Here is a 26900-nt window from a genome sequence, read left to right on the forward strand (position 1 = left end):
AAACCTTGTTTATTTGGCCCTTGTTAGCCTTTGAGTTTGACATGTTGCAGTCTAGTAACTTAGTATGTGGAAGAGAAAAACAAAATGTAATCAAATAATTAGGAGGTAAAATGATTAGTTAAATTAAAAATACAAACAAAGTGCCCTGAAAGCACAGAGAAAAGTAGAACATGCTTGGACTGGAAAAAAAACAGCAAAAGAATCAGAGGTCGTGATATTTAAACAGCATCTTAAAACAAAACAAGGAAACAAGGTGGAAGACATTCCGTGCTGATAGAGTCATACCTGGGAGGACAGAGAAGTACATAAAGCATATTCTGTAACCTGGGTGTGTGGTGTACAGGTGGGAAATGAAGATGGAAGATAGAATAAAAAGCTATGTCATCAATGAGAAGCAAGTGAAGGTTCTAAAATAGGGAAGGGATGTGATCATACTTCCGTTTTGGAAAGACAAATCTGTGTATAGAATGGACTGAAGGGGGAGGTATTGAAAGTAATGGAGTCGGTTAGAAAATCCTGAGTGTGGGCAGAAGTGCAGGACAGAGATGATGAAGACCTGAACCTCCACAGTGGCTCTGAAGGTAGGAAGCAGTGAACACATTTAAAAGATGATTCAGGGACTAATACTGGAGGAGGTGACTTGGGTACCGCTGTCTAAGTTAGGATTATAAGGGGAAAAAGCAGGTTTGAGAAAAGATAATGACTTGGGATTTTATGTGAAAATGATTTTCTTTCTGAGTAAATAGAGCCCAGAAAATATAATTGAATCCTTTATTGATGGTCTTGCAATTATCATCTTGAAATGAAGAGCTCTTCAATTCCATGAGTAACTTGTAAGCATGTGGGTTTAGTGGTACTTGTTTTTAAGTTTCCTTTTGCTTGCTTTGAGAGAGCAGCTTTTGTCTTTATCCCCAAACATACAGACCTATTTCTTCATTTTATAAAACCTGTTGGGATGTCAGGATAGCAAAGCGGCATTTTATAGATCACAGTGAAGGGAAGTAGCTTCATTATTTATCATTAAAATAACATACTTAAACTCTGAGTAATTACATAAGCAAGAATTGAGAATTTTTTGGCAAATAATGAGCTCAAATTTAGAATAAAGTCACTTTAATTGCTTACTTGATTTACATTTTTTAAATTAAATGGCACACATAACTAAAGATTTCTATCACTTAGAACCATTCAAAGTCTGCTCTAATTAATGGACTGTCATACTTACCTACCTGTTTACCTCAATTACCTTCACAGGTATGCTCTCATATATAAGGATGCAAATGTGGTTTCTCTATTTATTCTTTAAAGAGAAATTTTCTCTTTCCTCAAAAATTCAAGTTTGAGTTTGTTGGACTGTCCAAAGGAGACCAGTTTCCCTTCTCAAACTACAGATCTGGGTTTCTCAGATCATTATTTTGTTCGTTTTCTTGGAGCAAAACGATTTAGGTACAATTAGACATTGATTAATTATTGTCATATTATTTACCTCCTGAAGAAAGCTGTCAAAAATAACGTATCTAGAAATCTTTTTTTACTATACCTTGCATTGGTTTGTAAAACAAGATCTGGTTATGAGCCATATGACATGAATGAAATTTCAGTTATTGATCCTCACATACAGTCTGCAATTTTATATTATTGGTCAAATGGAAAATCCCCCTTACAATTTAGACAAAAAAATTCAATTTATATTTCCATAATTTGAATACATGGCCTCCACTCTAATGCTAATGATATTTCTACTTTGTTTTTTATTCTATTTATTTACTTGTTTATTTTTCTTAAATGTTTTAGTATCTGATTATCTTCAGAAAAAAAGGCTTCATATAATTTTTTCTATTATTTAAAGTATTTACATATGTCTCCTTTTTTCCCAATTGACCCCCCCCAACCCCCATCCCTCATGACAAGCCCCCACCGCCCCAGTGTCTGTGTCCATTGGTTATGCTCATATGCATACAAGTCCTTTGGTTGATCTTTAACAACCCCCTTCCCCTGTCTGCTCTCTGCGGTTGGACATTCTGTTCAGTGTTACCTTGTCTCTGGATCTATTTTTGTTCATCAGTTTATGTTGTTCATTATATCCCACATATGAGTGAGATCATGTGATATTTATCTTTCTCTAACTGGCTTATTTCACTTAGAATAATGCTCTTCAGTCCCATCCATCCTGGTGCAAATGGTAAGAGTTCCTTCTTTTTTATAGCAGCATAGTATTCCATTGTGTAGCTATACCACAGTTTGTTTTTCTTTTATGGAAAAGCCTTTTATTTTCTTTATTGAATAAGATATTACATATGTATACTTATCCCCCCTATTGTCCCCCACCCCACCCCCACTTATGCCCTCACACTCCCTGGTGTCTGTGTCCATTGGTTATGCTTATATGCATGCATATAAATCCTTTGGTGGCTCTCTCCCCCTTACCCCCACCCTCCCCTACCTTCCCTCTGAGGTTTAATGGTCTGATCAATGTTTCTCTGTCTCTGGATCTATTTTTGTTCTTCAGTTTATGTTGTTCATTGTATCCCACATATGAGTGAGATCATGTGATATTTACCTTTCTCTGACTGGCTTATTTCACTTAGCATAATGCTCTCCAGTTCCATCCATGCTGTTGCAAATGATAAGAATTCCCTTTTTTTTTTTAACGCAGTGTAGTATTTCATTGTGTAGATGTACCACCATTTTTTAATCCACTCATCTGCTGATGGGCACTTAGGCTGTTTCCAAATCTTAGCTATTGTAAATTGTGCTATTATGAACACAGGAGTGCAATGTCCTTTCTGATTGGTGTTTCTAGTTTCTTGGGATATATTCCTACAAGTGGGATCACTGGGTCAAATGGGAGTTCCATTTTTAACTTTTTGAGGAAACTCCATACTGTTTTCCACAGTGGCTGAACCAGTCTGCATTCCCATTGAGCAGTACACAAAGGTTCCTTTTTCTCCACATCCTTGCCCGCACTTGTCCTCTGTTGATTTGTTGATGATAGCCATTCTGACAGGTGTGAAATAGTACCTCATTGTTGTTTCGATTTGCATCTCTCAGGTGATTAGTGACTTTGAGCATGTTTTCATATGTCTCTCGGCCCTCTGTATGTCCTCTTTCAAAAAGTGTCTATTTAGGTCCTTTGCCCATTTTTTAATTGGATTGTTTATCTTCCTTTTGTTAAATTGTATGAGTTCCCTATAAATTTTAGAAATTAAACCCTTATCTGAGAAAGCATTGGCAAATATGTTCTCCCATGCAGTGGGCTTTCTTGTTGTTTTGTTGGTGGTTTCTTTTGCTGTGCAGAAGCTTTGTATTTTAATGTAGTCCCATTTGTTTATTTTCTCCTTAGTTTCCATTGCCTTATGAGCTGTACTGGTAAAGATATTGCTACGACATATGTCTGATATTTTGCTGCCTATGGAGTCTTCTAAGAGTTTTATGGTTTCCTGTCTTACATTTAAGTCCTTTAACCATTTTGAGTTTATTTTTGTGTATGGTGCAGGTGGGTGATCTAGTTTCATTTTTTTGCATGTATCTGACCAATTTTCCCAGCACCATTTATTGAAGAGACTGTCTTGACTCCATTGTATGCTCTTGCCTCCTTTGTCAAATATTAATTGAGCATAATGGCTTGGGTTAATTTATGGGTTCTCTGTTCTGTTCCATTGGTCCATATGTCTGCTCCAGTGCCAGTGCCAGGCAGTTTTGAGAACCATGGCTTGGTAATATAGTTTGATGTCTGGTATTGTGATCCCTCCAACTTTGTTCTTCTTTCTCAAGATTGCTGCAGCTATTTGGGTGTTTTTTTTTTTTATTCCAGATGAATTTTTGGAGAGTTTGTTCTAGGTCTGTGAAATATGCCATTGGTATTTTAATAGGGATTACATTGAATCTATAAATTGCTTTGGGTAGTATGGACATTTTAATGATGTTGATTCTACCAATCCATTAACATGGTATGTTCTTCCATTTCTTTATGTCTTCCTCTATCTCTTTTTCCAATATCCTATAGTTTTCTTAGTACAGGTCTTTTACCTCCTTAGTTAAGTTTATTCCTAGGTATCTTAATTTTTTTTGTTGCAATTGCAAATGGGATTTTTTTTTTCATTTCTCTTTCTGTGAGTACATTATTGGTGTATTTATAAAGCCATAGATTTCTGGGTGTTAATTTTGTATCCTGCTACATTGACAAATTTATTTATGAAGTCTAGTTTTTTTATGGAGTCTTTATAGTTTTCTATGTACAATATCAAGTCATCTCTGAGTAATGACAGTTTTCCTTCTTCTTTTCCAATTTGGATGCCTTTTCTTTCTTCTTCTTGTTTGATCGCTATGGCTAGTACTTCCAGTACTATGTCGAACAGGAGTGGTGAAAGTGCACATCCCTGTCTTGTTTCTGTTCTTAGAGGAAATGGTTTTAGTTTTTGCCCATTGAGTATGATGTTGGTTGTAGGTTTGTCATATAGGGCTTCTATTATGTTGATGTATGATCCCTCTATTCCCACTTTGCTGAGAGTTTTTATCAAGAAATCATGTTGGATCATATAATTTTTTGAAAGTAAAATTTCCTTTTAGATATGTCCTCCAAAAGGTAATTGATTCATATTTCTAATTCCAAGCAAACCATTAATTCATTTAGTAACTTAAATCACACTTAGAATTCATCAGAAATTTATTTTGTTTTAAAACATATATATATTCCATGGAAGCAAGATTTTTCTTGGCCAAAATTGGTTCAGTCTTACCTGATGGGGTAAAACTTTGGAAATTCAATCCCATATTTGTTCATGAGCCCAAGAGGCCATACTTTTTTTTTTTTTAAGAAAATTTTTCACTCAGAAGTTGCTTTTGATAGTTATTATCATCACTAGCTTTTTCTGTGATTTACCCATGTTTCTCAACTGCAGAATGCAACAAATACATTTTAGGCTAATTGATATTTCTAGGTGATTAAGCTCTTGCTATTAATAAAGATTAACAATTTTCTTTTTCTTTTTCTTAAATATATTTTATTGATTTTTTACAGAGAGGAAAGGAGAGGGATAGAGAGTTAAAAACATCGATGAGAGAGAAACATCAACCAGCTGCCTCCTGCACACCCCCTACTGGGGATGTGCCCGCAACCAAGGTACATGCCCTTGACCGGAATCGAACCTGGGACCTTTCAGTCTACAGGCCGACACTCTATCCATGGAGCCAAACCAGTTTTGGCAAGATTAACAATTTTCAACATAGATTTCATTATTGAATGGATGCCTTTTAAAAATAACTTGTCCCATTTCAAATTAAGTGTCCCTACAGACCACCACAATGGTTGTGACTATGAATTCAACAAATTTAAATGTGTTAAACTTTTTGAAAGAGATCATTATTTGGTTCACTATTACACTCATCACACTTACTAGGTGTATCGGTTAATAATGCAGATTTTTTTCAATAGATGGAGTTACACATATGTTGATATATATTCAATTTGATATGTATGCTATTTTGTTGTATTGACAACAAGCTTCAAAACTTCATATGTCAAATTTGCTGAAGGTGTTAACATCATAGATATTTTTACACTTAAAAATGTCGAATTTCGTGCCAAAAAAAAAGAGCATTTGTGGGAAGTTTTAATTCATTATTTTATTTTGAAGAAAAGTGCTGCTGAATACTTGGGGAAGCTTATGGTGAACATGCTCCATCTCAAGATACTTGTGAACACTGGTTTAAATGCTTTAAAAGTGATGATTTCAATGTGAAAGACAAAGAACGTCCAGGTCAACTGAAAAAGGTTTGAAGACCAACAATACAAGCATTATTAGATGAAGATGCATGTCAAATTCAAAAACAACTTGCAGAAAGCTTAAACGTTGCTCAGCAAACAATTTCCAATCATTTACAAGTAATGGGAAAGATTTTAGAGGAAGGAAAATGGGTGCCACATCAACTGAACGAAAGACAAATGAAAAACTGAAAAGTCATCAGTAAAATGTTGCTTCAACGGCATGAAAAAAAGTCTTTTTTGCATCGAACTGTGACTGGCGATGAAAAGTGGATTTATTTTGAGAATCCCAAATGCACAAAATCATGGGTTGATCCAGGTCAGCCATCAACATTGACTGCAAGGCCAAATTGCTTCGGAAAGAAGTCAGTGCTCTGCATTTGGTGGGATCAGGAAGGTGTGGTGTATTATGAGGTTCTAAAACCAAGTGAAATCATTAATATAGATCGCTACTGACAACAAATAATCAATTTGAACCATGCTTTGATCGTGAAATGACCAGAATGTGCCAGAAGACACGGCAAAGTAATTTTGCTTCATGATGACTCACCATCATATACTTCAAAACCAGTTAAAGAAACGTTAAAAGATCTTGCCTGGGAAGTATTAACCCACCTGTTGTATTCACCAGACCTTGCTCCTTCAGATTACTACTTATTCTGATCGATGGCACACGCATTTTCTAAGCAGCACTTCAAAATGTAAAAAGAAGTTGAAAATTGGGTCTCTGAATAGTTTGCCTCAAAACAAGAAAAGTTCTATTGGGACGGTATCCACAAATTACCTGAAAGATGGGGAAATGTGTGGCTAGCAATGAACATTACTTTGAATAAAGCACTTTTGACGTTTCTCTTCAAATTATCGTGTTTTCCTTGATTACAAAATCCGCCGTTATTAACCAGTAGAATTAGTATGTATATGTTTAAGTAATCACATGCTAAAGGATTTAGCCCAAAGTTTTATTTTTTAAATACATGCAAAATAATTTTAATATTTTTAGTTAGATATTTGAGTTTGGAGGAAGAAGTAACTGGAGTGTTTTTAATAAGCATCAATTAAAGAAGAAATGATCTTTCCTGGGAAAGTGGAGTGTAGTAAAAGGAAAGAGTTATTATTCTCATCACAAACTATTCCTAGGAATTTTTCACCTGAGTATTTTGGTCAGTGAAATTAAGGGGAAGAAAGGAATGTATCAGGACTTTGTCCAAGAGAAATAGGAGATTAGTTATTGCGTCTTGAAATGGAGTAGTTTTATAGCCATTTAAGTCTCTAGACACAGAAGTGTTCTGCAGTCCGCATCTTTGTTCTCGGGCACAAGGCAGAACCTAGTGTTCAAGTGGAGGAGTGGGTATCTGGAATGAACAAAAAGAACTCATTTACGGCTCAGAGTTTACATAATGCATGTAACCTTCCAGCGGGTCTCTTTGTTCTCACTGAGCTGTGACATGTACTGAAATTGCTGGAGATCTATTATCTCTCACAAGATATTAAAATTATTAACAATGTGGGATTAAAACTGCCACCTCAAAAATATCATTTGGATTCTGTCAACATAAAAATATATCTATCCATTTTTCCTATCAAAAAACATTGTGTTAAATCCTCCATTTGAAAGATTTTTGAAACCATAGATCTAGGGCCTGTAGAACACTATTTTTTTCTTTTCTAACTTAATAATTTTTCCATCTTATGTTTATCTTGTCATTTACTCATGTAACGGGTACTTATTGAACCCCTATCATGTGCATAGTTCTGTGTTAGTACTGTAAGGCACTCAAAAGAAGTATGAAAAAAGGCATACTCCTATTAAATATTTAAAGGACATATGACAAAATAAGATTCAGCACCAAAATGAGTGAGAAAGGAGTTCAAAAGAGAAAAGTATGTGGGCAGTAGTTCTCTAGAGTAGCTTAATTTTAGTCATCTTAAAGCAAAAATTGTCAAGTAGCTCCTTTATGCAGCCTTCCTTTTAGCATCCCTAACTCCAGGTACTCAGTGCACTCCTGTGACATTTTCCATTCCTCTTTCAGCCACACACAGATACAACACTAGTTGGTTCAGGGAACCCCACTATGAACTTCTCCCAAACAAGCCACATAAGAGCTTTCTCCCCTCTCCTTTTCCCATAGCTCATCCAATCTTACCTATACAGCAGACTATCTTCTTCTTGGGTTCTTGTTTTCTGCTAGGAAACTCATATATTAGTTAAAGGTGTAAACTTTCCCAAATACCATATGCTTTCTTGAGTAAATCAAAGAAATGATTCATCCATGGTAATATTCAACATGAGCTTCGGCAGGGTAGTGGTGGTAATATTTGACCAGAGTCAATAAATGCAGCAACATGTTCTGCCAATGCTACAGGCCCGACCATGATGACAATATCTGTGTTAAATTAGCTTCCCTGAAAATATCAATAGATGGGATGTTGATTGCAATTAATGAGGTATTAATTGCAAAACATCATTTGGAGAGTGCTCCTAGTAGATACAACTGTAAAAAAAGTGAGGAATGCAGTTGAGAACAGAGGAGTTTACCAAAAACAAAAACAAACAAAAAAAAAACTGTCTCAATTGCAGTTTCAACCAATCCTTTAAGGAGCTCTTGGACTAAGATGACCCCTCAGAGTTATACCAAATTGAATCATGAAGGATGGATCTTTTATTCCCATCTCATCCAGTCATTGCCACAAGCCACCCTTTAAAGGGGGTGGTTCCTTGGTCAAGGTAGCTTCCTTTGACAGAGGGCAATTTTCAGTGGGAAACACAATGCGAGCTTACAGCAGTCAATATGCCCAGCAGCTGGGGGATGGATGTGTTATTTCTGAAGAGAGAATCTGAGAGGGAACCAAAGTGTGAGGCAGGATCAGGGGAGTATCCATTGGTATAAGGTGGTCCTTAACTCCCAAGTTACTTTTAAGATTAGGCTTCCCCCACTAACAGAGTGGATGTTGATATTATTTTCTGACACCAAGCCTACATTTGTATTCTATGATCAATAAACTAAGTTGTGCAAGGGGCTCCCTAGATAGAAAACCATGTTTTATTATACAGTGAACTCTTAATCTGAGGCTGCTGTTAGAGCTACAAGAATACTAGCAACCCAATGAGTTCTAGGCTTTTAAATTCAGAAGGCAATTATATTTTTAACTAAAATAATCCTTGTAATGAGGCAGGGAGGTTGGTCTTTATGGAATTTTTACACACATGGAAGCAAAAAAGCCTTCTGAATAATCATAATTTTGCAAACCCTTGATTTCTCAAGTAATTAAAGATAAGACTTCATACTTTCAATGTAGTACACAGCCTAAATTTTAATATATCACACTGTACTTCTAAAAGGGAATTTTGTGAAAAGAACAAAGCTATTCATTTTCAAACAGGTAATTTAGCATGATGCTATTTCATTTAAAATATTCAGACTCAACCTTCTACCAAAAATAACTGGTATTGAATTCGAAACACATTCCACTGGGCCAAAAATTATATCCTCTAATTATCTGGTCTAAATTTATGATGGTCTTAGTCCAGTCTCTAATCTGTTTAGACATATTATTTTTTGAATAATTTTGTTTGCAACAGATATTCAAAGTTGTTATTTTGAGACTCCTTAACATCATTTTGAAATTCAATTTCTATCCCTGAACAAATCAATTTCTTGAATCCTGAGCTCTTTGGCCAGTTTAAAGCTGGATGACTTTGGAATTATAACTCAGAAGGTTGAAGGCTATGGGGCATGGCTGGATAAGCATCAAGCATACAAGTCATAAAAATTAACTTCAGCCGAAACCGGTTTGGCTCAGTGGATAGAGTGTCGGCCTGCGGACTGAAAGGTCCCAGGTTCGATTCCGGTCAAGGGCATGTACCTTGGTTGCGGGCACATCCCCAGTAGGGGGTGTGCAGGAGGCAGCTGATCGATGTTTCTAACTCTCTATCCCTCTCCCTTCCTCTCTGTAAAAAAATCAATAATATATATATATTTTTAAATTAACTTCATGTAAAGAATATGATAATTCAATTACTTTAATGAGCAATTGTATTAAGATTGTTTCTAATCCCCTGAAAAAGAGTAAAAAGAATAAAAAGTGTATTACCCACTCAATTTGAGGGACAAGTAGTACTGCTTATGAGAATATTGTTAAACTGCATTAGCAGAAGCAAACAGATTTCGCTCAGACTGTGTGTACAAACATGCAGGGAAACTCTGTATTAAATGGGTTTATTAGAGCTAAAAGGAAAATTAAAGGTTGGAATCATGTCTCTGTCCATGACTGAAATGTAATGGTGGAGGTGTTGGGAACACTTAGGAAAGATTAGATGGTTTGGAAATGATCTTTCTCAGTTTAATTGAAAATACTAATAAAGGATAGGTCCTTTTGTCTTTCCCTTTGAGCTTTTAAAAGGCAGGATGTCATAACAATGCTTAATACTTAAATAACACCTTTCTTCTTCAAAGAGTTTTAAATATAGTAACTACCTGCTAGAAGAGCCTTTTACCTCAAACCCAGCTAAATCATTGAATGACACATGTTAAAGTACAGTCATAGTGGAAAAGATGAAGAAAATAATTGATCCGAAATCACCCTGTGCTATAAGATTGTACAGTGACTGGTTAAAATCCTAAGCCCTTTTATATTTTTAAATACCTACTTTTTTTATTACAAAAGGGATATGTTTGTACAAAAAAACTTAGAAAATGTGAGCAAGGAAAAAAACAGTATAGTGAATTGCTAATTCACTTTATACATTACGATGGTGGCCTCATAACCTTTAACATTTCATTGTTTTTAGAGTGCAATGAGTCCTTTGCTTTATCCCCTCAAAGTGTTGTTTAATTTAATAATATTCTAAGAAAAAAAGGTACTTTTTATAAGAACATTCTTCACTTCTTTTTTAAAGTAGCTTTATTATTTTTGGTATTATAAAGAACATATAGCCACAGTCATGTAGGAGATGCAAGCAATATAAAATTATAAGAAATAAAGTAAAAATAATCTGAAAATTCCACCACTGTTAATTATTGGGGACTATGGTAAACATCTTTTTAGACAGCTGTGTATATTTATTAATATATGTATATTTCCTTATTTGTTTGTTGTTTTTTTAATAATTCTTTATTGTTGAGAGTAGTACATATGTCCCTTTTCTCCCCCATTAACCCCCTCCTGCCCACCCACACACAGCCCCACCCCTGCCCCAGGCCTTCAGCACCCTATTGTATGTGTCCATGAGTTATGCATATATGTATACAAGGTCTTTGGTTGATTACCTCTCACCCATCCACCCTCCCCCACCTTCCCTCTGAGACTTCCCACTCTGTTCCATGCTTCCATGTCTCTGGATCCACTCTGTTCATCAGTTTATTTTGTTTCTTAGATTCCACATATGAGTGCAATCATGTAATACTTGCCTTTCTCTGACTGACTTATTTCACTTAGCATGATACTCTCCAGGTCCCTCCATGCTTTCTCAAAGGGTAAGAGGTTCTTCTTTTTTATTGCTGCATAGTATTCCGTGGTATAAATGTACCACACATTTTTTATCCTCTCATCTACTGATGGGCACTTGGGCTGTTTCCAAATCTTAGCTATTGTAAATTGTGCTTCTATGAACATAGGGGTGCATACATTTTTTCTAATTGATGCTTCGGGTTTCTTAGGATATATTCCTAGAAGTGGGATCACTGGGTCAAATGGCAGTTACATATTTAATTTTTTGAGGAAACTCCATACTGTTTTCCATAATGGTTGCACCAGTCTGCATTTCCACCAGAAATGTACTAGGGTTCCCTTTTCTTCACATCCTCGCCAGCACTTGTCTGTATATTTTCATATATACACACATACATATATGCCTTTTAGAAATGTGACATTACTATAAATGCCACTTTATAACTTAGGGATGGAAAGGCCAGATAGAATATATGTTTGTTCTCTATATTGGCCAAATAAATAACCAAATAATGGCCAGTTTTTAGTTAGTTTTCTGCTGCATTAACATAAGTTAGCAGGAGCATACAGGCACATACTCATTGATAAGGCTAGGTTTTGCATTCTACTGCAGAAACCCAAAAAGAGAAGATAAGAAATGAAAGGAGGAAGAAAGAAAGGAAGGGAGAAGAAACGGAGGCGGGAAGGAGGGAGAGAGGTGGGGAAAGAGGGAGGGAGGAAGGGGAAAATAGGCAAAATATATTAGGGCTTCATTTTTCTCTAGTTACACGAAGTCTAGAATGAGAAAACCCCTGGATGGCCAGTGGCTCCATGATGCAATCAGGACCAAATCTCCCTGTATCTTTCTATCCAACCATTCTAGTGTGCTCATCAATCATATTGTGGCCCCAAGATGGTCACTTCACCACCCAACATTGTTAAAGAGAGAAAGAAGGGTAAGGTCAAAGGGAAAAGGGCAAAAATGTTCAAACTATTTAAATCTGTCCTCTTTTTAAGGATTTTCCTGGAAGTCCCACCCAATAATTTCCATTCACATCTCAGAAATGGGTAACATGATTGCCCTTTTCTGTAAGGAAGACTGAAAAATATAGGTTTTTGTTTTGTTTTGTTTTTATAACTTGTAAGCAAGAAGAGGAGAATGCACACTAGGTAGACAATTATCTCTGCCACAATAACAAATATGAGGTATTTCTTATATGTAGGTGTACGTATATATAACATGCCAAAGAAACTTGATCTAAGAGAGGAAAAGATAAAATGAATAAAACTTTAAATAAATAGAGAAGTTTCAATCTACAAGAGATTGATTTCAGAATAAAGTCTATAACAACTCTCAACAAAATAGAATTTCTTCATCTTGAATTCAAGTTAACAAGTATCTAAGACGTAGAGGAAAAAACTCACGATGGATAGAAATAGCCTCTGCCCTTGAGTATCTCAGCCTAGTGACAGACATTTAAACAAACAATTTTAATATATTATAAAAATTCCTATTGCACTAAGAAATGCATAAAGCACTATGGGAGGAGTGGGATGGCTTTGGGAAGAAATAAATATAAAGATGTCTACATGTGCTCTAGGCTTAACCCATAAGTAAAAGTGCACCAGGGGAATTTTGAAATAAGCGAAGGACTTTTCAGAATAATGGAGCAGTAAAGTAAAATGTATAGCAGGTGCCAACTGGTCCCTTTAAAACACTGTGCAGGAGTTGCATGTATATAGCCCATGTTTCTAGGAGTTTGGTTTATGAGTCATATGCATCACAAGCATGATACTCAACCCCTTCTAATTCTGATTTAGTTAAATCAGTGTTTCTGAAAAAGCTTGTCAGAATTCTTAAATACATCAAAGTTTGAGAATCCCAGGTCTAGCCTGTTCAAGAAAAACTAGGTCTAATATCCAACACTCTATCAATATACCTTCTTGCATTCCTGTATTTTACCAGGTTTGCTATTTTCCTATAGAGATAGTCTAACTATATTTATGAGTGATATTTATTTTTTACTTCTTCTTGGATAGTCCCTCACTGAGGTCCTGGGTCTGACCCTATTGCAGAATTAACTTAGGCAGAACAATGCAAAGACATTGTAGCCCTGGCTCTGAGATTTTAGACTTTTTGTTTGTTTGTTTTCTGTAAAAAATCCCTTTGGTAATTTAGTGAAGCTATGGACCTCACTTCTAAAAATAAAGTTTTTAAATGCATAAAAGAAAATACATAAAGCAAAGTAAATCAATTTTATTCAAGTCAAGTTATCAACATATTTTAAAAGGAAGTAAATTTGTACTACTATTATGTGGTTCTTTTTTTAAAAAAATAAATCTTTATTGTTCAGATTATGACAATTGTTCCTCTTTTTTCTGCCCATAGCTCCACTCCACCCGGTTCCCACCCCACCCTCTGCCCTTACCACCCCCTCCCCCACTGTCCTCATTCATAGGTGTAGATTTTTGTCCAGTTTCTTCCTGCACCCCTCATACTCCTTTCCCCCCAAGAATTGTCAGTCCACTCCCTTCCTAAGCCCTTGATTCTATTATATTCACCAGTTTATTCTGTTCATCACATTTTTAATTCACTTGATTTTTAGATTCACTTGTTGATAGATATGTTTTTGTTGTTCATAATTTTTATCTTTACATTTTTCTTCTTCTTCCTCTTCTTAAAGAATACCTTTCAGCATTTCATATAATGCTGGTTTGGCGGTGATGAACTCCTTTAGCTTTTTCTTATCTGTGAAGCTCTTTATCTGACCTTCAATTCTGAATGATAGCTTTGCTGGGTAGAGTAATCTTGGTTGTAGGTTCTTGTTATTCATCACTTGGAATATTTCTTGCCACTCCCATCTGGCCTGCATAGTTTCTGTTGAGAAATCAGCTGACAATCGTATGGGTGCTTCCTTGTAGGTAACTAACTGTTTTTCTCTTGCTGCTTTTAATATTCTCTCTTTGTCTTTTGCTCTTGGCATTTTAATTATGATGTGTGTTGGAGTGGTCCTCTTTGGATTCCTTTTGTTTGGGGTTCTCTGAACTTCCTGGACTTGTAAGTCTATTTCTTTCACCAGGTAGGGGAAGTTTTCGGTCATTATTTCTTCAAATAGGTTTTCAATATCTTGCTCTACCTCTTCTTCTGGCACCCCCATAATTTGGATGTTGGTACACTTGAAGTTGTCCCAGAGGCTCCTTACACTATCTTCATATTTTTGGATTCTTTTTGCTTTTTGCTTTTCTGGTTGGGTGTTTTTTGTATTTCAAATCTTTGACTTGATTCTTGCAATCCTCTAGTCTGCTGTTGGATCTCTGTATATTATTTTTTATTTCAGTCAGTGTATGCTTAATTTCTAGTTGGTCCTTTTTCATATCCTCAAGGGTCTTGCTAAATTTATTGGCCTTTTCTAGAAAATTATTGAAAAACCTTATAACCGTGGTTTTGAACTCTATATCCCGTCGTTTGATTTCCTCCATTTCTTTCATTTGGGACCTGTTTCTTTCTCTCCGCATTTTGGCTGCTTCCCTGAGTTGATAGAGTGGCTTTGTGTGGTAGGTGTCCTCTAGGGCCCAGTGGCTCAGCCTCCCCAGTTACCTGAGGTGGACACTCTTGGTGCACCCCTTTGTGGGCTGTGTGCACAGTCTTGTAGTTAAGCCTTGATTGTTGTTGGTATTACTGGGTGGAATTGACCTCCAGGCCAATTGGCTGTGAGGATCAGCTGTGTCTACACTGGGAGAACTTCTGTGCTGGAGACACCCTTATGAGACAAGACTTGCAAAATTGCAAAAGCCTCTGTGCTCAGCTTGGATGGGGCGGAGTCTCAGGGCAGAGCCCACAGCAATGGCTTCCCGTCAGCCCTGCCCTAAGAGTCCCCTGGGTCTCAGTCTCCCGTGGTAATCGCTGCAAGCACCTCTGAGAGAAAGACACCCTCGAGTTTCGCCCACTGCCAGACAGTCCAGTTTCTCCCCGAATGAGTCTGGGTCCCCAGAGTCTCGCCCGGAACTGGAGTTCAGAGCTGTTGGGAGCTTTTGTCTCCCTCCCACTTGAAAAAGCCATCCACGTACTCAGTTGCCAGCCCTCCCTGCGTGCGCGCCTCCATACCTCTGCCTTCTGCAGCTCCTGTGAGTCTCAGTGTGCTTTTCTCTTTCCTTCTAGTTGTAGAATTTCCACTCAGCCAGCCTTCCTGTGGTTCTGGATGATGTCTGTTTTGTCTTTAGGTTGTAGTTTTGAAATTGTTGTGCGAGGCAGCAGTTTAGGTGTTTACCTATGCCGCCATCTTGGTTTTCTCTTATTATGTGGTTCTTAATCCACTAAATAGCAAGCAAATCTATAAATTATAGGCAGAGATATATTAATATGAAGGTTATTATGCTTAGCTTGAATAAGAGAATAGAGAAAACAACATACATGTCATATCAAACATGAAGTATATGTATTTTTTTCTTCCAACTTAATGGACCTCCTGAAATCATATGGGTCTCTATGGATGCCACATTAAGAAGCCCTATTTGGAGATTATTTAGTTGAGTAGTGCTCAAACCAAGCAGTATTGCCCTCTGTAGTGCATTTGAAAAAAGTGTGTGTGGGGGGAGCAATTTGAGTTATCACAATAATTGGGGGAATGCTGATAATCATTAGAGAGCAGGAGTGCCAGGAATGCTGGATGGTCTGAAATGTGCTGGGGAAGTCCCATACAGCAAAGCATTGTGCTGTTCTGCATGACTCTCTAATGTCCTGCCATATATGCATGTAGATGAAAATCCTCTCTACAATCACCTTTCCATATAAACACAAAAATACTTGAATTACTCAGAAATGCCATTATGGTGCAAATTAAGGAACTGTGATTTGTTTTGTTTAAAACTTTACTGAGAGTTGTTCACTATTTTGAAAAATTTTGTCACCAATAGCAAGGCCATTAAAAAATCTGAGTCTCAAATAAGACACCTGCACCTTATAGCTATTATATTTATGGTGATTTTATATATGGACATTCCTATGTGGGTATATGTATTATATTTAGCTTTCTTATTAAGATGTCAGATACAAAGTAAAATATAAAATAAGTAGTAAATAAGATAAATGATAAAACGTAAAATATAAAGTAAAAATACTGATAATATTCAATTGAATATTGTTTACTTCTCTTGAATCCAAACTTAAATGTATGAGTAGGTATAAGTATGTGACTACTTCATTATGACTTCTAGTGTGGTCATGTTCAAGTATTTATTTATATATCAAAATGTACATTCTTTTTTTATAACTTACTTTCCCTTTTTAAAATGTTATCTTTATTGTTCAAAGTATTACATATGTCCCCCTTCCTCTCCCTTATGGTTATGGTATTGTATTGACTGCTTAGAAATTTTATACATTGTTGTTATATTATCGATGTATCTTATTTCATGAAGTAAAGAAGGCATTACAAAATATTTATTACAAAAAGATGTATCTGGGTCTGATATGGTTTAAAAACCATTTGATTCAGTCCAAAATTTTCACAAATTTTCACTAAAAGAGCTATTAAAATACATGCTTCAGTCTACAGGAAGAAAAGTGAACCTAGAGGGAAAATGTAAAATATATGAATCAACAAGAAGAACAGATACAGCTAATAATGTTAGTCAACATAAATAACTGAATATAAATTAATGCACAAATATATTAATGTTTCATTAAGAAATACAGTAAAATTTTAGATATGACAAAAACTAAGAAAAGGAGAGCACTGAGGAAACAGGGGAATTGTATATATTAAAGAGTAATGTATAAATAGGTATTGTGCTCAGCAAGAGGATAGACATATAAATACAAATAAGTAAATAAATATATTTTTAAAAGAGGAAATCATTTATAATTTCCAAGTCATCAGAGAAAATTATCGATCACATAGAAAATGTCATTTAATCCATTAAAAAGCAAGAAGTGGGGAGAAAGCAAAGAAAAACCATGATAAAAAGAAAATACAACTCAGCATGTAGAAATATGTTTAAACAGGTAAAGAATCACAATAAATATAAACAGGTGATATTCACCTGTAAAATGATAGAGATTATCAAAATGGTTTAAAAGATAAATAAAATTTAACTCTATACTCTATACTGCTTATAAACTGCCCATCTAAAACATAACTGCAAGAAGGCTAAAATAAAGGGATATAAAAATAATATATGCTAAATCAGACAAATAGGAAAAAAGTTAGAACAAAAAGTAAAATAAGCCAAGATTAATACTTTTTCAGGTAAAAAAGTATTAATAACATAAAGAGAGATATTGAACAATACTAAGAAAAAATAATCCATTAAGAAAATATAGCAATCTTCAATACATATTACTTAAAAGTCTACCCTCAAAATATGTAGAGCAATATTTTACTGAATTACTAGGAGAAATGGACAAACTGACTATCTCAAATTTTAAATTAAGAGCTCAAATTAAATGTAATTAATAAGAATATTGAAGAGTTGAACAACAAAATTAACAAATTCCATCCAATAGCTACACGTAGAAAAAATACTTTCTATTCTTTTCAAGTGCACATTGTTAAAAAATGACCACATATTTCCATCACCAAGGAGAGTCCAACAACTTCAAAGAACAGCTATCACATAATACATGTTCTTTGCCCAGGATAACAAAAGATTATAATTCAAGAACAAAATGTGAATTTAAAATGTTTGGAAAGAAAACTAAAAATGAACTCCTAAATAACTCTATATATTATAGAAAAAATCCTAATATAAATTAAAACACTTGTAGGACTGAATAGCAATGAACACACTATATATAAGGCCTTCAGAAATACTTGTTGAATGAGTAAACTAGCCTGTAGAGCTTTTGACTTTCAGGCTGATGGTATTCAATTGTCATTACAAGGAATGCTAAAATGAAGTATTTGAAAAGCAATATATAAAAATAAAGGACCAGGTAAACTCTAAATAAAGACAATAATTTTCAACCTGTCAAAAGATACTTAGGATATCTAACAGAAGAAATGTTTTAAGACCTCACTATAAATGAAATTATTCCTACCAACTTACATGACAAATTTCCAAAAAGAAATGTGATTTCTAAAATAAGTAAACAAATAGAATTCCAAGGGGAAATTAACAAGTGAATCTTCATTAAAATACTAGCATTTAGTTTACCTAACTGACCAAAAACCAGAACTTTACATAATTTATGGAGTACCTCCCAAACCAATCAGCTATGAATTTAATGAGTTAACTAAAGTATTCAATAAAGTAAGTTGATGGAAGAGAACATTTCTTTTTTTTTTTTTAATGATTTTTTACAGAGAGGAAGAGAGAGGGATAGAGAGTTAGAAACATCGATGAGAGAGAAACATTGATCAGCTGCCTCCTGCACACCCCCTACTGGGGATGTGCCCGCAACCAAGGTACATGCCCTTGACCGGAATCGAACCTGGGACCCTTGAGTCCACAGGCCGACGCTCTATCCACTGAGCCAAACTGGTTTCGGCGAGAACATTTCTTATTTTGCTTGTGTCTATTTCAAGTATTTTCTTGTTTAAGAAGAAAAGAGAAATTACTTAAAAGGGTAAAATTAACTGGAAATCCAATCCAATGTTTTATATCCTTTCCCTGAACAACAAGCATTTCATTCTTTTAAAAGAGACAATTTTTAATACAGGTATCATTTATGGATGTTTGCCTGCATCTTCTTGAATACTCTTCAATGGAAAATTATTGCAATAGACTTTACAACAATTCTAGTCTAGAAAAATTTCACCTACAGTATACAAATGTCATTATTAAGAAAAGTTTAAGCAGGCATTTTAAGGATAATCAACATAATTCTTTACTTTTTATTACCTTTGCATTGTATAGACAATGCAAAAAAAGTAAATAAATAGTCTTCTATTATATACTCAGGTATTTTTTAATTCATCATTTTATTCTTTCTTTTTATAGTCAAAATTTTTGCTTCCTTATAACCAGGCTTTAATGGGAAAATGATATTGGATTTGCCTTTTATTCAAAAGTAACTTCAGGTGGGTTACTTTTTTAATCCCCTTTTATCAAATAAAGTATTGGATTTAAAAGAAAGGTACTAACTAATTTGAAATCCTCTGAGAGTCAGGGGAGATAAAGAGCTGGTTTTAATAGACAATCTACATTCAAAGCATAGACAGTCCCCAAGTTGCAAATGGGTTATATTCCAAAAGTTAATTTGAAAGTCAGTTGTTTAGAACTTGCAAAGGCACTTTGCCATGGAAACAGAGTTATAAATGACAGTTGAGTTTCCAGGGTAGCCCACAAAAGTCTATCTAACCCATAATGTGTCTGAATCTAATTGCTTCAAGGAGAGGTTTATAACAGAACATAATAGTTCACTAACAGGATGAATGGAGCCCACGTAGTCAGTGTCTCTCAATTTAGTGTTGTTGACTTGCCATTTTAACATTTCTTCATTTTATCCCCTAAAGATGTTATTAGTCAAATAACAATACCCTTTTATAAAAAGTACTTAATTTCTCATAGCCATGTAAATTATTTTAGGACTTCGTTTTATCTTAAAACAAGGAACATATTCTTTCTCTGCGATAAAAGTCAGTTTCTTTCTTTAAAAGATTTTTGTTTGTTGTGTTTTTTAATTATCCTGAAATTTATGAAAAGTGAAAATTCCTTTTCTAATCAGTTGTTTTGATAGTAGTAATCCATACAGGTTTATTTTCTCTTGTTTTAATTTTTTGATCATTTAAGAAGCCTTTGATAACATCAGTGGCTTGACAAATATCAGTGATGAAGTCCATTAAACATATAATACCAAATATGTTTCACTTTTGCCATTTTACTTCTCTGACCCCTGATTAAACAATAAGTGGTTCCTGGTTCCAAAATTAAGTGAAAGCTACACTGACCCTCTCCCAGGACCAAACTGGAATTACAACTAAAATACAGAAAGCCATCCTGAATAATCAACTGAAGACGACCTGGAGAAACCCCTGATAACCAAGAATGGAAAGTGCAGACCACATAGAGACTGGTAAGAAGTGGGGAGGCAACAGGGGGCTGGCCTGGCACCCACAGGCAGTAGCTGAAGTTCTGGAAGAATAGCTCAGCCGTAGGGGGGAATTCCCACTGAGAACTCTGGTGTCTAAACCCCAAGACCAGAGCATCAGAACTGAGAAAGGTGCACACATAACATCTGGTTGTGATAAGCAGTGGGGTTGCTGTTCACCGAGGAGAGATAGCAAGAAAGGCAGGCACCCTCTTAAAGGTCAATGCACAAAATTGTTGTGTGAAGCAACTCCCCTTGGACTCTGGCAGAGGAAGGGCAGAGTGTACTAGAGCTGTGTGAGGAGAATCCAGGGTTGGGAGCTCCGGGGTTAGAGCTCGGAGCTCCGGTCTCCTGTGCTGAGGCCTTCCCTCATACTGCAGAGGGCATCTTTCTCAGGCAGCCCTTTTCCATTCAGGCAGCTTTTGCCTGGGGGTGGGGGGAAAAACAATTGCTCCATCCGGTTGCAAAACGTCTCGCCCCACCCTGTGGAGTCTATACCATGCTGTGCTCTATAGGCTGAGGCTTATTAAAACTGGGAATAACAGACTGCAGGCAGAGGCTGATCTCTGGAGGCTTTGAGTCTTTGCCTGATCTCCTTCTGGGCTTGATGCTAAGAAAAACAGACCCTGGTGCACACCTTTCCAAAGGCATCCAGCCCCAGCAGATCAAGCCACAAGCCATGGATAGCTGATAGCTCCAAATAGTACTCAGGGCCAGTCACAAACAGTGTCTGAAATTGTCCTGCACCAGAGACTGGGAGTTGTAGCAGATCTACATAATACATAGACACAAACCCAAACACGCAATCAAAATGGGGAGGGGGGAAAAAAAAGTCCCAAAGGAAAGAACAAGAGAATTCTCCAGAAGAAGAGCTAAAAGAAATGGAGATAAGAAATATATCAGATATGGAGTTCAGAATAATGATTATAAGGATGCTCAACAGCATGAAAAAAGATATAGAAACTATGAAAAAGGACCAGTCAGAAATGAAGAATGACATGCCAAATATTAAAGAACAAATTGGAAGGAATACACAGAAGATTAGGGGAAGCCAAGGATTAGATCAGTGAATTAGAAGCCAGAGTAGAAAAAAATCAGTCACAGAACCAAAAGGAAAACAAAAACAAAAACAATTATAAAACAGGTGTACTGCTTAATGGAGCTGTGGTATAACATAAAATGTAACAATATTAGCATCATATAAGTGCCAGAAGCTGAAGAAAGTGAGCAAGGGATAGAAAACATGATTGAATAAATAATAGCAGAAAACTTCCTCAACCTGGTGAAGGAAAATGTCACACAAGTCAGGAGGCACAGAGAATTGTAAGCAAGAACCCAAGCAGGCCCATGTCCAGACACATCACAATTTAAATGACAAAAATTAAAGACAAAGAGAGAATCTTAAAGATAGCAGGAGAAAAGCAATTTGTTACCTACAAAGGAGCTGCCATAAGGTTGTCAGCTGATTTCTCAACAGAAACTCTATAGGCCAGAAGGGAATGGCATGAAGTATTCAAAGTATGAAAAGCAGGGATCTGAAACCAAGATTACTTTATCCAGCAAGGCTATCATTCAAAATTGAAGGTGAAAAATTTTTTAAAAGGTTAAAGGAGTTTATCACCATGAAACCAGCACTGCAAGAAATGCTAAGTGGACTGCTGTAATAAGAAGAAGAAATGGAGAGAAAGAAAAACAGGGATAAAGAATTAAAATGGTCATAAATAAGTACCAACCAATAACAACCTTAAATGTAAATGGCTTAAATGCTCCAACCAAAAGACATAGGGTAGCTGAATAAATACAAAACCATGACCCAAATATATGATGTCTACAAGAGACTCACCTCAGAACAAAAGACTGACACATAGTGAGAGTTAAGGAATGGAAAAAAAAAAAGCTGGGGTAGCAATACTCATATCACAAAATAGACTTCAAAATGAAGGCCATCAGAAGAGACAATAAAGGTCACCACATAACACTAAAGGGATTGATACAACAAGAGGATATAACCCTGGTAAACATATATGCACCCAATATAAGAGCACCTAAATATATAAAAAACTTCTGGAGGACTTTAAGGGAGCGATTGACAGCAATAAAGTCAGAGTAGGGGACTTAAACACCTCGCTGACTTAACTGGATATATCCTCTAGACCAGGAGTCCTCAAACTACGGCTCACGGGCCACATGCGGGCGTTTTGCCGTTTTGTTTTTTTACTTCAAAATAAGATATGTGCAGTGTGCATAGGAATTTGTTCATAGTTTTTTTTAAACTATAGTCCAGCCCTCCAACGGTCTGAGGGACAGTGAACTGGCCCCCTGTTTAAAAAGTTTGAGGACCCCTGCTCTAGACAAAAAAATCAACAATAAAACAATGATTCTAGATGTTACTCTGGATCAGTTAAATTTAATTGACATTTACAGAAAATTTCACCCCATAGTTGCAGACTATACATTCTTCTCAAGTGCACATGGATCATTCTCAAAGATAGAACACATGTTAGGACACAAAACAAGTCTCTACAAGTTCAGAAAGATTAAAATCATATCAAGAATCTTCTCAAATCACAATGGAATGAAATTAGAAATCAACTACAGTAAAAACACTCAAAAACATTCGAACACATGGAAGCTAAATAGTATGTTATTAAACAATGAATGGGTTATCAAGAAAGAAATCAAAACTTCCTGAAAACAAATGAAAATGAACACACATCAACCCAAAATCTATGGGACACAGCAAAAGCAATCCTGAGAGGGAAGTTCATAGCACTACAGGCCTTCCTCAGAAAACAAGAAAATTTATTACAAAAAAACCTATCTAATCCTACAATGTAAAGAAATAGAAAGAGAAAAACAAGAAAATCCAAGTAGAAGGAAGGAAATAATAAAGATTAGAAGGGAAATAAATGACATAGAGAAAAAAAAAAGATCAATAAACCAAGAGCTGGTTCTTGAAAAGATAAAAAAAGACTGATGAAACTTTAGCTAGACACATCAAGAAATAAAGAGAGGACCCAAATAAATAAAATCAGAAACAAAAGCAGTGAAGTAACAACTGACAACAGAAATACAAAGGATTGTAAAAAAAAATACTATATGCCAACAAGACGGATAATGTGGGTGAAAAGGACAAATTCCTAGAAAAATACCATCTTCCAAAGCTGAATCAGGAAGAATCAGAAAACCTGAATAGGCCAAAAACAACTGATGAAATAGAAGTGGTAATCAAAACACTCCTAGCAAACAAAATCCCTGGTTCAGACAGCTTCACAGGAGAATTTTACTAAACATTCAAAAAGAACTAACACCTATCCCCCTCAAACTATTCAAAAAAATCCAAGAGGAAGAAGCACTTCTAAGCTTTTTTTCATGAGGCTAGCATTATCCTAATTCAAAAACCAGATACACACACTCAAAGAAAGAGAATTACAGGCCAATATCCCTGATGAACATACATGCTAAAACCTTCAATAAAAGGTCATATACCATGACCAAGTGGGACTTATTCCAGGGATACAAGGTTGGTGCAATATTCTCAAATCAATAAGCGTGATACTCCAAAAATGTATATGGAACAAAAAAAGACCCTGAGTAGCCGCAGCAATCTTGAGAAAGAAGAACAAAGTTGGAGGGATCACACTACCAGATATCAAGTTATACTACAAAGCCACTGTAATCAAAGCAGCCTGGTACTGTCACAAGAACAGGCATATAGATTAATGGAACAGAACAGAGAACCCAGAAATTGAGCCAAGCCATTAAGCTCCATTAATATTTGACAAAGGAGGCAAGAGCATACAATGGAGTCAAGACAGTCTTCAATAAATGGTGTTTGGAAAATTGGACAGGTACTAGTATATGCAAAAAAATGAAACTAGACCACCAACTTACACCATGCATAAGAATAAACTCAAAAAGGATAAAAGACTTAAATGTAAGTCCTGAAACCATAAAAATCTTAGAAAAAAACATAGGCAGCAAAATCTCAGACAAATTGTGTTCATAGCAGCACAATTTACAATAGCTGAGATCTGGAAACAGCCCAATTGCCTATCAGTAGATAAGTGGATAAAAAAGGTGTGGTACATTTACACCATGGAATACTGTGCAGCATTAAAAAAAGAAAAGAAGGATATCTTACTCTTTGAGACAGCATGGAGGGACCTGGAGATCATTATGCCAAGAGAAATAAGTCCGTCAGAGAAAGACAAGTATCACATGATCTCACTCATATGTGATCTAATGAACAAAATAAACTGATGAACACAACAGATCCAAAGACATAGAAGCATGGAACAGAGTGTTGAATCTCAGAGGGAAGATAAGTGGGAAGAGAATAACCAAAGAACTTGTATGCCTATATGCATAACCCATGGACACAGACAATAGTGTGACAAAGATCTAGGGCTGGGGGTAGGGGTTGGCTAGAAGGTGTCAATGGAGAAAAAGAGGGGACATATGTAATACAGTATTTTCAACAATAAAGATTAAATAATAATCCTAATATACAAAAACCCATGGTCCGTAACTTCCAAAATGACAGAAGGCTCGACTGACCGGAAGTCAGTCCTGCAGTCAGTGCTGGGTAGCCATGGCAACACAGCACTGACTGCCGCCAGTGTGGGCGCGGCGACCCACCACTGACTGCCGAGCGGGCTGTGAATCAGGCCCGGAGAGAGGCCCAAAGAGAGAGGCAGGGTCTGATCCGCAGCCTCTGTGGCAGCTGTTGATCAGCCATTGCCTCTCTCTTTCTCTCAGGCTTCACCAGCAGCTGCACCTCTGTTTCTCTCCGGGCCTCCACGGGGGCTGCTGATCAGCACCGCCTCTCTGATCAGGCCCGGAGATAGGCCTGGAGACGCTGACTTTCATAGAAAGCAACCAATCAGAACCAAATCTGGGTGAACTGTGAGGAGCCAATGGCTGCCTAGGAGGCGGAGCTTTTGATGCTGACTGGCATAGAAACCGACCAATCAGAACCAAATTGGCCGGCAGAGGAGGGCAGTTTGGGGCGAGATCAGGCCTGCAGGGGAAGGCAGTTGGGGCAAGATCAGGCAGGCATGAGAGGGCAGTTAGGGGTGATCAGGCAGGCAGAGGCAGTTAGGAGCAATTAGGTCGGCAGGGGAGGGCAAGTTAGGGGCAAGATCAGGCCTGCAGGGGAGGGCCATTGGGGGCAAGCTCAGGCCGGCAGGGGAGGGCAGTTTGGGGCAATCAGGCAGGCAGGCAGAGGCAGTTAGGGGCGATCAGGCAGGCAGGCAGAGAGGTTAGAGGCGATCAGGCAGGCAGAGGGGTTAAGGGCAATCAGGCCGGCAGGCAGAGGCAGTTAGGGGCAATCAGGCAGGCAGGCAGGTGAGCGGTTAGGAGCCAGTGGTCCCAGATTGTGAGAGGGATGTCCGACTGCCGGTTTAGACCTGATACTTGTTGGGTCGGGCCTAAACCGGCAGTCGGACATCCCCCAAGGGGTCCCAGATTAGAGAGGGTGCAGGCTGGGCTGAGGGAACCCCCACTCCATGCACAAATTTTGTGCACCGGGCCACTAGTAATAAAATAAGTGGTATTAAATTCCTCATGTGTCCCCTTCTTAATCTAGCCCAACATTGTTTTTCTGTCCTGTATTTCCAATACTTTCCATCCCAAACTTTTGTACCAGCTTATTTCTTACCTCTAGACACAATTGGCATGTTCCCAATCTTATCCCTTTGTTGTCTGTTGTTCTCATTAAAGTACTTTCTCTTGACCATTCTATTTGAAGCCTATTCTTCAAGGTTCATCTCAAATGTCACCCCTTCTGAACTAATATGGAATGAATTAGTCACACAGACCTAGGTCTGAATACCACTCTGCTACTTTCTTAGTTGTCTATATGTGAACATATGTAGAGCCAACATTTCTCATCTATAAAATGGAACTAATAGAACTTTGATCACAATGTTGAAGATTAAGTAAAATAAATTAAATTTTAAAAGCACAAGTCTTGTGTCTGGCCATCCCATAACAACTGATTGCTTGCCTTTTTGAATTCATGCAGCAAATTTTATCTGAGCTGTTCATTTCAAATGCTATATCACTGAATGTCTTTTTGCATGAGTATATTTTGTTTCCCTATTCAGAATTTATCTGGTTAAAACCTGCAATCAAAGTGTAGGCAGGATATTAAAAAAATCATGCTAGGTATTCCAAACAGGGGGATTTAATTCAAGAAATTAATCAGAAAGATATTGAAAAACTGAAAGCTCAAATGAGGGACACTAGAGGATGTTAGCTAATACCCACTGAGCTTGCGGGAGGTGGGGCAGGGAACTAAATGAAAACAACAACAACAACCTAGTTGCTTGGTGGAAAGGGTCCTCAGTACTCATATAGTTAGTTAGTACTCAGATTTCCAAGGGAGATTTTGTAGGCTAAGTCTTATATTAACAAGGGGCACAGTTGTCTAGTCCTGGTAGCCATGAAGGGATGTGAATCAACTAGTGCTAAATATGCCAAAAGAAATTAAGGCTATTTTGTAGCTCTCATTTTTTGATAGGAATTGCAACTAGGAAGCAAGTCCTGTTCTGCTTCACTTGTTTTCCAATCTCTTTCTAGTTACTACAGCCTCTATTTGTGGATCCTAATTGGAAACCTGTTGGATCCAGACTTAGCCCAGTATACCAGAGTATTAGATTATGGGTTTGGAGC

At 36.7% G+C, this 26900-nt stretch overlaps 1 protein-coding gene across 1 annotated transcript in view; it reads left to right on the forward strand.

Annotated features, from left to right (window-relative positions):
• The first annotated feature begins 349 nt into the window (after nt 1–349).
• Nucleotides 350–26900, forward strand: part of FNDC3A (fibronectin type III domain containing 3A) — a 254406-nt gene continuing 227855 nt past the window's right edge. The window contains exon 1 of the mRNA XM_079778647.1: nt 350–581. The gene's annotated coding sequence lies outside the window, so the exon portion shown is untranslated. The remainder of the gene's footprint in view (nt 582–26900) is intronic.

Source organism: Cnephaeus nilssonii (genome assembly GCF_951640355.1).
Source record: "Cnephaeus nilssonii genome assembly, chromosome: 8".
NCBI classification, from domain to species: Eukaryota; Metazoa; Chordata; class Mammalia; order Chiroptera; family Vespertilionidae; genus Cnephaeus; species Cnephaeus nilssonii.